This window comes from Elephas maximus, chromosome 8, assembly GCF_024166365.1.
Source record: "Elephas maximus indicus isolate mEleMax1 chromosome 8, mEleMax1 primary haplotype, whole genome shotgun sequence".
NCBI classification, from domain to species: domain Eukaryota; kingdom Metazoa; phylum Chordata; class Mammalia; order Proboscidea; family Elephantidae; genus Elephas; species Elephas maximus.
The window spans coordinates 102,851,427-102,860,613 of NC_064826.1; the positions used below are offsets into that span (position 1 = coordinate 102,851,427).

The 9,187-nt window shown below is 38.8% G+C and overlaps 1 pseudogene; it reads left to right on the plus strand.

Annotated features, from left to right (window-relative positions):
• Positions 1–7,450: 7,450 nt before the first annotated feature.
• Positions 7,451–8,964, plus strand: LOC126082273 (coiled-coil domain-containing protein 34-like; annotated as a pseudogene).
• The last annotated feature ends 223 nt before the right edge of the window (positions 8,965–9,187 follow it).

The following is a 9,187-nucleotide window of genomic DNA, read 5'->3' on the forward strand; positions in this document are numbered from 1 at the left end:
GCAGAAGAAAGAATCAGCGATCTAGAAGATAAAAAGGTAGTCAAAACTATGGAGGCTAAGGAGCAACAAGAGAGAAGGTTCAAGATTGCTGAGCATAGCCTAATGGAAATATAGGATACCATCAAGCAAACTAATGTATGCATCATGGGAATCCCAGAAGGAGATGAGAGAGAAAAAGGGACAGAAAGAGTATATGAAGAAATAATGGCAGGAAAGTTTAAAAATCTGACAAAGAAGATGAATCTACGAATCCAAGAAGCTCAACAAACTCCAAGTAGGATAAACCCTAAGAGATCCACATTAAGACACATTATAATCAGGCTCTCAAAAACTAAAGAGGGAATCCTGAAAGCAGCAAGAGAGAAGTGAATATTCACATACAAAAGATCATACAAATAGTAACCAATAAGATTAAGGGCTAATTTCTCCTCACAAAACTTGGAGGCCAGAAGGCGATAGAATGGCATATTTAAAGTGCTGAAAGAAAAGAACAGTCATTCTTCAGCAAAATTGTCCTTCAAGAGTGAGGGCAAAATTAAGACATTCTCAGTTAAACAAAAGCTGAGAAAGTTCATATACACTTGAATGGCCCCACAAGAAATGCTAGGAGTTATTCAGATGGGAAAGAAAGGGCACTGAAAGCTATACATACAAAATAAAAATCTCCACTAAGGGTAATTTCATGGACAAGTACAAGCATAGGTTGTAAGGTATTTTTGCTTGATAATTCTAAGGGTTATATCCTTAATAATCTATAATGACAAAAACAAAAATAAGTATAAATTTGTGTTACAGGACACATTACAAAAAATAAACAAAACCCAAAAGTTGGCTGGCAATATTTGGAGGAAATGAGGGGGAAGGACTGCATTAGATACACAAGAAACAAATAACAAAATGGCCAAAGTAAGTTCTTCTTTAATAGTAATTACCATGAATGTAAACAGAGTAAATGCTCCGATCAAAATGCAGAGAGTTGCAAAATGGATTAAAAAAAATAAACAAGATCCTACCAAATGCTGTCTACCATAGACATGTCTTAGTCTCAAGGATGCAAATAGTTTGAAAGTGAAAGGATGGTTACTATTTTCCATGCAAATAGACTTTAAGTCAAAATCTGTTATAAGAGACAAAGTAGGACATTATATAATGATAAAAGGACTTTATCAACAAAGTAAAGAGACAACTTACAGATTGGGAAAAACAATTTGGAAACTATCTACCTGATAAAGGTTTAAAATCCAAAATATATAAAGAACTACAACGTAGAAACAAAAAGGCAAACAACACAATTGAAAAAAAAAAGGGGGTGGGGCAAAGAACTTGAATACATATTTCACCAAAGAAGAAATACAAATGGCCAAGCACATGAAAAGATGCTCAATGTCATTATTCATTAGGGAAATGCAAATTAAAGCCACAATGAAATATCACTTCTGCCACACTACTATGGCTATGATTAAAAAAACGAAAAATAACAAGTGGAGAGGAAGTAGAGAAAATGGAACCCTCATCCATTGCTGGCAGAATTATAAAATGGTACAGCCACTGTGGAAAAGTTTGGTGTTCCTCAAAAAGTTAATTATAGGATTATCACATGAACGTGCAATTTAACTCTCAGGTGTATACCCAAAAGAATCGAAAGCAGGAACACAAACAGATACATGTACATCAATATTCATTGCAGCACTAGTCATAATAACCAAAGGATGGAAAAAACCCTTGGAAACAATAGATGAATGTTTAAATAAAATGTTACTCTGCCCTAAAGTGAAATGAAGTCCTTATACATGCAACAACGTGGATGAGCCTTGAAAACACTATGCTGGGTGAAATAATTCAGTCACAAAAGGACAGATGTTGTATAATCCCACTTCTATGAAATATCTAAAACCAAACCCATTGCCGTCGAGTCAGTTATGACTCATAGCAATCCTACAGGACAGAATAGAACTGCCCTAAAGGGTATCCAAGAAGCTCCTGGTGGATCCAAACCGTTGACCTTTTGGTTAGCAGCTGTAGCACTTAACCACTATGCTGCTAGGGTTTCCATGAAATATCTAGAATAGACAAATGTATAGACTCCAAAGTTTATTAGTGGTTACCACATGTGGTAGGGAGGGGGAAAGAGGAAGTCATTGCTTTGGGGGCACTAAGCTTCTGCTAAGGGTAATGGAAAAATTCGGAAATGGATGGTAGTGATGGTTGCATGATATAATGAACGTAATTAATATTACTGAATTGTATGTGTAAAAAATGTTGAAATGGCAAATATTTTCTTATGTATATATTTACGACAATAAACAGGTTGGAGACAAATTGAGATATTTTGCCCTTTGTCATCCATAAGCATTGACTGCACAGGACTTGGGATCCAGTCTAAATTAAATAATGCCTGCCCCCTAGATCAGACAGAGATTGTGGATAGATGGACACTGCATTTAAAAAAAAGGAAGAAAGCCATTGCCATTGAGTTGATTCCGACTCATAGCCACCCTGCAGGAGAGAGTAGAACTGTCCCATTGGGCCTCCAAGGAGTGACTGGTGGATTCGAACTGCTGACCTTTTGGTTAACAGCTGTAGCACTTAACCACTATGCCACCAGGGCTCCAAATAAATGTTTAGCATGTAAATATATTAACATGATGCAGAAACTCAGGAATGAGTATGTCTTATAATGCTAAGAAATGCTGCCTGCCTACTATCTATCTACTCACTCAACAGTTCATATTCCTTCCATCCATCCATCCATCCATCCATCCATCCATCCATCCATCCATCCATCCATCCATCCATCCATCCATCCATCCATCCATCCATCCATCCACCCATCCACCCATCCACCCATCCACCCATCCACCCATCCACCCATCCACCCATCCACCCATCCACCCATCCACCCACCCACCCACCCACTCACCAATCTCCCAGTCTGTCTATGTCATTCATCGTACACTACAGGGGAGATAATGACTAGTAGCATAACAAGAAGGTTTAGAAAAATGCTGTAGGGGCTCAGAGAAGGGGAGAGATTACTTTTAGCTGGAAACATTAGGGAAGGCTTCATGGAGGAGCTGACATTTGAGCTGAGTTTTGAGGACGGGTAATGTATAAAGATGAAGGGAAGGTGGGGGAGACAGCATAAGCAAAGGCTTATGTTTGTTTTTTTCCTGGGAGAATACTGAATAGTCAAGAAAAAAGATCAAATAAGAAAGGCTGAAGAAACATTAACTATGGGAATCAAGGCAACTAAGGAGAGCAGTCAGCAGTATTTTGGAGGACTCTGGAACCAGCGATTTTTACCGTAGAGAGAATGGGAATGAGAATGAAGTAAAGGAGGTAGAAGTGGTGGGCAGCGACTGGACAATGATTAGCACATTGTGTTAGGGAAGGAGTATGTAATAAAATTTGTAAAAGTAAAAGGAAGAACAATTGTAAGTATGGGTCCATAAGCACTTCCTTGGGATCGGACCATAGATTTCATCAAATTCTCAATGAAGTTAATGGCCAAGAAAAGTTTCGAAACAAAGTAATAAAGCTAGGAACATATGGTGATCATCCAGAAAGTGGAAGGAGCTTTTTTAATGACCTTGTGTTTACTTTCATCTCCTTAGAATGAATTACTGATGTAATAAGAATTTCCTTTCTGGGTTTAAGGAAAACACACACACACACATACACACACCTTCTTTCAGACCAGTATTTTCAATTTTGTCAGCCAATAATGTTTAATTACAATTATAATAGGATGTGTATGTACGTGTTTCTGTGTTTGGAGGGTGGTGGGTTGTTGGGGGTGAGAAGAAAGTCTTCTGATTGCCTAATTAGCCCTCATTGTTTTGTTTTCTCGGTGATCCCACACTTTCCCCGTGCATACACCAAAACAGGTTCTGGATTTGTGATCCATTGAAATCCTGCTTGGTTTAAACCTTAGGGTTAATATTCTCCAGCTGTATTACCTCAGCTCTAGGGAGACTTTTTAGTTGACAAGCATTTGTGGTTTAGGGAGCCAAGCAATAGATTGAAAACTTTAGGGCTATGAGTTCTAACTCTGTGTCTGCCCTGACACAGTGTGAGACCTTGGGCAATTCGTTTGATCTCTGTCCAAACTCTCTGATGCTTGATAACAGGATTTTCTAGAAATTTCCTTGCCAATAAAGGCATATGGAACCATTCCTTGGTTCCACAAGGGAAGGCTACGCTTCATTATCCTTCAGGCTTTTAACTCTCTTCCTCTATTTGCCCAAGCTCCCTATGCCAGGGACTCTGGAGTCTTACTGGGACTGTTTTGCCAAACTCTTCCTTACATTTTTTTTTTTTTTTCCAAAAATGCATCAGCAATGCTACTCTATTTCAGTTCTTCCAAGATTCCGAACTTTGTCTCCAAATACTTACCCTACAATTCTAAATAACCCAAGCTGCTTTGGAACAATGTGAATTGTGCAGGATTGGACTCTGGCTGGGATTACACATGGCTACTGTAAATAGAAGAAAGCTAAACTTCTCTCTCATTTCTCTGCATTCTACAAAGTACAATTTATTGTTTTATGAGCCTCTATAAATCATTTTTAAACTCCCTCTACTTTTTAACATCTCCTTTTATAGAAAATGATTAAGCTAATAGATTTTATTAAAAGCAATTCAATTCCAAGAAATATGTATTTTTTTGGTTGTAGAAAATATGCACTATTTCAGCTTTTGGACTTTGTTAAAAGATCTTTTACTCAGATAGTACTTGCCTTTTAAGTTTTGGGATCACACACACACACAGACATCCCAGTGTATAAGCAAGAATGTTGCAGAGTGGCATAGGAGAAAATTATGTTTTGTGAGGAGCTTTTAGATTCCTAGTAATTGCTGGTTCCATGTGTTAGAATAAAGCTGAAGTTGAGTTGTGAATATGTTCTTCTTATTAATATTTTCTTTTGCCTTCTGACTCAAGATACCATGTCCCTCTGCCTCAAGTTATCGTGTTCCTCTGGGATATTGTAGTTTGATGTTTTGGCCACTTTATTTCTGTTTAGGATAATTAAGGTATTTGGTCCAAGATACTAAGAAAGGTCAGCATATGGTTCATAGTGAACCAATCAAATGGACTTAAGAGTTAAACCATCGATGGAATAATTTCTGTTGTGTGCTATAATGAACATCTGATTTGGAGAGGTGTCAGTGGTTAGTTACTCTTCTGTTTGACTAATGAAGGATCAGCCCTAATGGGATGGAGAACCTTCGTTCCTCTTTGGTGCCTCCCTCACTCTCCTCTCTTGGAAAGCTCTGTCTGTCTCAGGCATCCCCAGAGGATCCCACACCAGGCCTGTCTCCCAAGTAGTTTCCTTTTGTTCTAGACCATTCTTTCCTCGCTCTCCACCAAGACTTCTTGTAGGTAATTGGCAAACTGAAAACAGTTTGACGATCTAATATCTGCATGATTCCCATGCAAAGAAAGTATACTAAAATTATAATCATAGTTAGCATTTACTGAGTATTCCATGCTAGCATTTTATACAGCAGGTGTTATTTTGATTTAATCATCACAATAATTCTGTAAGGTCTTTTCTTCTAATATGCCCACTTTATAGATAAAGACAATATTTTGTTGTGATCTATGGGGTTAGAAAAGGACAGCATGTTAGGTAAAGTGGAGGGCCAAGGGAAATGAGGGAAACCCTCAGTAAGATGGATTGTCATAATGGCTGCAACAATGCACCAAAGCATACCAACCATCATGAAGATGACACAGGACTGGGCAATATTTTGTTTTGTTATACATAAGGTTGCCATGAGTCAGAGCCAGCTTGATGGCAACTAACAGCAACAACATGGATAAAGAACAAAAACTCATTAAGTTAATTTACCTAGACTCAAAAGGAACAAAGGCAGTCTGATTCGGGACCTCTCTTGCTTAATTAATGAGTTCCATCTTTGAAAAACAACCAAATGTACCTTCTGTGTGACTTTAAACTGTGACAGACCCCTATTACAGGTAGAACTGCTTGGTGGGTTAGAAGAAAGTGGGGAGTGGAGGAAGCAAGTAGGCTGGACTCCCTCCTCCCTCTTTCACACACACACACCCCCAAGCTAAGCAGATATTCTTTTATCTATTTTCACATTAAACTTCCAAGAAAGGTTTCATTTTGGAGAAAAAGCTTCTCTGCTAAAAAACAAACAAGCTTTGAAAATTACTGCCTTATACAGTCCCACTTATCACAGTGTATTGTTATCTTTTGCCCCCTGATCTGGAAACACTAATGTAAATCAGATGGGAGCTGAGGTCACCCTTGTCTCTGAGGTCATGCTGTCCTTTGAGATTTAAATAAAATGGCTTCAATCCCCATTTCATATCTCCTGGAAGGTTCCAATGCCATCCCTCAGATTTCCACACATTCTCAGACCCTTTCTCATGGTCATTTCTTCCTGATGAACTCTTGACCTCACTGTGTCTTGCTTCCCACAGCTGCCTTTTTCTCTGTGCTCTGTGCTGACCTAGATGTGGAACTCAATCCTTTTTCCTTGATTGCACTCCCCACACACACCCTTTATTCACTCAAGGAACTCAATCTACCCCCACAAGGAACTGCTCCTCAATAAAGACCTGCAGGCAATAGGAGAAGGTTTATATATAACAGCAAAACATTTAGGATAGAGTATTAGGCATGCTTGTTCTTAAAAATTCTTAAGCCAGGAATTTCCTACTGTCCACATTTCTCTGCCATACCAGGTCCAGCCCCTCTCCCTCTTTTCTCATTTCCCTTCTACTTCCTCTTCTTCTTCCTCTTCCTCCTCCCACTCTTTCGCTCCCCTGCTCCTATCCTCCTTCCCCCTCTCATTTTCCCCATCCACCCCCCTTCCTTCCTTTCCTCTCTCTCATTGTTCTCTAGTTTGCCTTCCTTCAATTCTAAATTCCTATTCATTTTTTAGCTAGGCTTTGCTTGTTCCTTCTTTTTAACCTTGTCTCCCAGAATCTTACCCTTTCCACTATAGACAATTTATTAGGGCATTTTTCTAAACAAAGACCTGGTTCTTTTCAAGAGACACTCTGGTACAAGCTACCTAGATGAATTTTCCTACAGCTACATTAGCTCAATATAGTCCTATTGAAGGACTATAACCAGGCTGATTACCAAGCCCAAACCAGAGGCTGACTTAAATCTTTGCTGAAGCACGGTCAAGGGGCCTGTGTGAAGGGCAGGTAAACAACTTGCCCTTTTCTTTATGTAGGACTTTAACAATTAATATTTAGAATGATGAAAATCATGTTTTAAACAGTCACACCAGACACTGTGCCAAGCACTTTACAATCTTTATTAATTGAAATTTCCCATCTTTGCAAAGTATGTATTTGTATTTTCTTTTTACTAATGAAAGAGGTGAAGAAATTGCCCAAAGTCACAGAGTTAGAGAGTGGTACAATGGAGATGGGGCCCTAAACTGGTTGCCTCCAACTATTCTACTAGACTATTCAGCCTCTGAGTGGTTGGTCAAAAGGATACTTCCTTTCCTAAATGTTTCAGCATGTCTTCTGGCACCTATTGCTCTCCTCAGGAAGTTCCCCAGACTTTATGTCAATCTCCTGCCTCCTGGGAAACTCTCGTAAAGTTCCAGGGGTGCAACTCTTTTCAGCTCTCTTCTGGGAATATGTGCTTTTTCCAGTATACGGGAAAGAGTTGTGCTTAATTTTAAGTCATGTAGTGGGCCAGATGTAGGTGGTGGGGCAGCTGGGGGCTACTTCTCTCTGTCTTCACACTCCGGCAGAGACTGTAGGCCTAGAACTTGATATCCCTCAGGCTCTTTCTCCGTCCTCATGCCAGGTGCCTGGGGGAAGAGGGTGGAGGTGATGACGGTTTCCGTGGGCTCTCTGTCACTGCTGACAAGCTGCAGCAATTCCATCATTTTCATTTCACCATTGTCTCCCCTCGGTCACCAGAGCTTCCTGTTTGGTGAGGATGACAGTGACAAAGAGGATGAAGAAGACATGGACAAAGATGATCATTCCTCAGAGCCCAAGGTGGCGAGCCTGAAAGGAATGGAGTTATAGGCGTGCGCCAGTGAGGTTGAATCAGAAGATACCCAAGAAGAACAGAAACAGGTGTACTTACCAGAAGGCAGCCTGACACCATGGGACTTGTGGTTTGTTGGCAAAGAAAAAGAAGAATGTGACTGTCTGCAACAGAAAGCTCTAGAGGAATTAAATCAACAACTAGAAAAAAGAAAAAAAAAAAAAGGAAGAACGTGAAAAAAGAAAAATAATTGCTGAAGAAAAGCACAGGGAATGGGTTCAGAAAAAGATTGAATAGAAAAGTTAGGGAACAAAAAATTAAGAAAGAAATGAAGGAAAAACCAGGAAAGGAACTATAGAAAGAACGTTTGTAAGAAAAAGCAAAAGAGGAATATCTGGAGTGGCTAAAGAAAAAAAATTCTGAAGAATGTGAAAAGAAGAGCAACGAAAGGAAAAAAGAAAAAGAGCAGCAAGCTGCGTTATAAGAAAAAACGGAAATAGTAGAAAAAAATTTAAGGAATGGTTGGAAAATGCAAAAAATAAATCTTGTCCAGCTGCAAAGAGCTATGGTTATGCCAGTGGAAAACTAACAGGCTTTTACAGTGGAAATTCCTACCCAGAACCAGCCTTTCATAATCCACTTCCATGGAATCCAATTCATATGCCTCCTCCTAAAGAAGCTAAGGATAACTGATAAGTCAGCCACACAGGTCATCATCTCTGGTAGTTTATAAAGCCAGAAGCAGTTTTGCCTTGAAACTCTGCACAATACAAAGATAGCATATGTGGGAAATAACATGTTTTTACCTGGAGCTATTTAATTTTAAAGTCAGAAATCATTTTTTACTACTTAATCAGTAGCTCGCCATTTGACCTGATGATTGACAAGTTCCCATTTTTGCATTTGTATGTGGAGTCCTTAGAGTAATTGCGGAGATATTTTATACATTTTGATTTTTATAAGTGTTTCAAGGTTGATCTTGGCATATTTTGCAGGATAAGTGACTAAAAGTCTAATTAAGAATTGTGTTTGTATTTGGTGTACAATAAAGCAACAATTTTTGTGTTCTTCAAAAAAAATTTAAGTCATGTTTGCTGTATATTCAGACTTCTATATTTCTAAATGAGATATGCTAAGTAAGCATTTACTCTTAGTATTATTTTTTTTAAACAATGTTGAGAAAGCTTGTG